This window comes from Salvelinus fontinalis, chromosome 11, assembly GCF_029448725.1.
Source record: "Salvelinus fontinalis isolate EN_2023a chromosome 11, ASM2944872v1, whole genome shotgun sequence".
Lineage (NCBI taxonomy): Eukaryota > Metazoa > Chordata > Actinopteri > Salmoniformes > Salmonidae > Salvelinus > Salvelinus fontinalis.
This window is the reverse complement of record NC_074675.1, coordinates 44,313,295-44,316,643: the sequence shown is the minus strand read 5'-3', so window position 1 is coordinate 44,316,643 and position 3,349 is coordinate 44,313,295. Positions and strand designations below refer to the sequence as shown.

Genomic DNA, 3,349 nt, shown 5'->3' with positions numbered 1-3,349 from the left:
GTCTGTCTCCATTATCATGAGGAAAGTAAATAGCATTATAACTCAGGATAGGTAGTAACTGTATATAAATGCTCAATGAAATAATATAATTGCAAAGTTATAACATCAACACAATTGTAACAGTACATGACATACATAACAAGTCTGTTGTTCACTGCAACAATATCAGTAGCTTGTCTCAAATATAGCATGAAGCAAAAAGTACAACACATGTGCTGGTACCACTTTCTATAATATTTCTTATGATCTTCAAAAATGAAATACGTTTGTAATCAACGTGTGCCTTGCACAAACGTGTGTGTTTGTATTCAGTGTGTGACTGTCAAACCTCAGATGGACAAAAAAGCACAGGTGGGTGGGGTCAAACGTTTGACCCCGCCCACATTTGTCCCGGCCCAGAACTGCACACTGCAGTCAGGGTTATTTGTTATTTGTAGATCAGCATTTAAAGTGGGCAGAGAAAACGGTAGCCGATTACCAGGAAGAGAAAGATCGGTTACGAAGAATGCTGCGGATCACGCCAGATAAACTGTAGAATCGGTGCGTATGTAGCCTAATATTGGACTAAACTGTACTCCTTAGTCCAAGGACCATACATGTTCTGTTTAAAGGCGAGTTGTCGCTTGAAGCCAAAACAGCCAAATACTCCATATAAATGTGAATCGTTTCTTAATTGCGGTACAATTAAAAAATACCTCTACTACGTCACTTTTGTTTTGAGCCGAAATCACCGGCCAGAGCGGGGCTCCCGGCTCAGGCATAGGAGGCAGCCGGTTACGAAACAAATGCAATCACTTTGGGTGAGTTTATTTTACATGGCCGGTACCCCAGGTTGGCGGAATTTGTATATTTTAGACCATTCCATAAACGGGTTGTTTAGCAACAAAACTGAGGCATGCGCAACTATGGGGCAAAACAGACTGGGTTGGCTTAGAGATTGTTGACAACATGTAGCCTAAACTATATTTTGTCTGCAATGTTTAGTGCAAATGTATTTGTTTTCAAAACGATCACTTGTTGTCTCTCAAATACATAGTTACGGTTGTTGGTTAGCTAGCTAGCGAATTTTAGCCATATTCGCATATACATGTAATAAATACCATTTTAAATAACACAAGCACATTGCTATTACATTGTTATAACTAACTTCTTTCTTAAACAAGGTTTTCTCACATACTCATAAGCAGAAACTGAGACCCCCACACACACCCAGAGACAGATGGCTGACACAGAACATTCATAAACACTGATAAGGCAGGAAAGGCCTTGAGCAAGAGTGCTTGGGTCTGCATTTCACGAAATAATGAGACACACACATAACCAAGGACTGAGGGCTGACGTAAACCTTTCATAAACACCGATTAGATAGGAACATCTGCGCACACACCTAAATCTCCTGTTTTAGCTGACCATTTGGTAACAAAGAACTTTTGATACAAGACTCAGAAGGATGACGCACAGCTCATCCGGACCAATCTGAGAAGACAACAACCTGATCAGGACCAACCAGAAAACCAGATCTACCAGACTCAACCTACTTTCTGTCCTGTATAAAATGACTATGTATTTCTGTTATCTGGGCTCTGTCTGCAGGTTCCTTACGAGCTGAATGAACGAGTCCATGCATGTTTGTATCAGATATCTTTACCTCTGAATAAAACTGCTTTTTATTATACGAATATCCACCCTGTCCAGAGTCTCTACTTCGTCTCAGTTCTCCAGTAAACTTGTGTCATCAACAAACATGACAGTCAAAATGCCTTAAAACAAGACATGGCAGACCTATTAAGAACACCATTTTTTTTAAACTAGCTGAAACAAGACACCTACGATTCTCCACATGGAGGCTTTTTGTAATTGTTGCTAGCTATCTGGCCATCCAGAATCACGGCCTTCTGCCCCATTGAAGCGCATCATTTTCGTGACGTTGTCAGCTAACCCGTCTATTGGTCCTTGAGCAAAATCTCCACCCACCCAGGGTACCGGTCTATGCAAAACGAACTTGCCCTTTTAAACAACGCAAACCCTGAGCAGCCTGGCCATCTTAATCGATTCCCCTCAATGTTTACAGAAGAGACAATACAAATCTTAGGAAAAACAATATTTATACTAGTTAATTTCGCAGAATCATCACTGCATATACATTTCTAAATAGCCACTAGTGTTGGCTCTCATTTGAGTAATAGTTTGACCCTCGTCCGTGTATTGTATTGAGGCCAGAGATATTTATAAGAGAGGTGCCAACGTGAACTGAACTCGCGTTTTGATATGGTGAAATTATTATTTTTTAAATATTTATTTCAAAAGAAATATGGAACATTTAATAGTCAAATCCTAGTGTAAAAGCAGGTAAGCTGATTCTACTCTCTGTGGCCATTTTCTGGTGTTTTTTGGTGGAAAAAGGAGCGGGTCGAGCATAACACGTCAACCCAGTTACCCATAGATAGACAGGCTATAATTTTTTTTCATGTTTTTGTGAATCTGGCATTCAATTGCCCCTCGCTGTAATGACAGCTGCATTCTACGTCCCATTACCGACAGGCGCTTATGACAAACACTGGTACAAAACCAAAGATATTGATCTGAATTAGGCAATCAATTGTGTGTCTGTCACGATCGTGTGGAGGATTGACGGACCAAAACGCAGCTTTAGGAAAATAAGCCATCTCCTTTATTTGAACGAAGAAGGCAAACGAAACAAAAACCACTTAAACACTAAACAAAACAAGAAAACGATCGTGAAGCTAAACAACGATGTGCACACACTGGCTACAAACGTATCACATAGACAACTACTCACAACAAATGAAAGCCTATGGCTACCCTAAATAAGGCTCCCAATCAGAGACAACCGAAATCAGCTGTCTCTAATTGGGAACTCATTCAGGTAACCATAGACTCTCCTAGACAACTAAACATACATAGACAACGCTAGACACATGAACTCAACACAAACCCATATACTACACCCAACAACCCCTTTACCATAGAATCACCCAAAACCAACAAAACACAAACATTCCCCATGTCACACCCTGACCTAACTAAAATAATAAAGAAAACAAAGAATACTAAGGCCAGGGCGTGACAGTGTCATCGTGATGACTATAAACTTTTATACTAACATCACCAATCTGAGGTAAAAACAATGTGTATTTCCTGTAATTCTTGTGTGGTGAAAACGTTACTCTGTGTAATGTAGTAACATCATGGGGAAAGTTGCGAAATATAAAATAATTAAATGTCAAAATAATTCACCATTTCAATTTAGGATAATATTAAATCAAGCACACTCAGATTTTTTTTTACAACTATTACATATTTCTTACTACTTTAACTATAGACAAAG

General features: G+C 39.3%; 1 long non-coding RNA gene across 1 annotated transcript; it reads left to right on the top strand.

Annotated features, from left to right (window-relative positions):
- The first annotated feature begins 328 nt into the window (after positions 1 to 328).
- On the top strand, positions 329 to 1,683 carry LOC129865773 (uncharacterized). The gene is made up of 2 exons (XR_008761411.1): positions 329 to 800; positions 1,441 to 1,683. It is a non-coding gene; the product is annotated as an uncharacterized LOC129865773 (long non-coding RNA).
- The last annotated feature ends 1,666 nt before the right edge of the window (positions 1,684 to 3,349 follow it).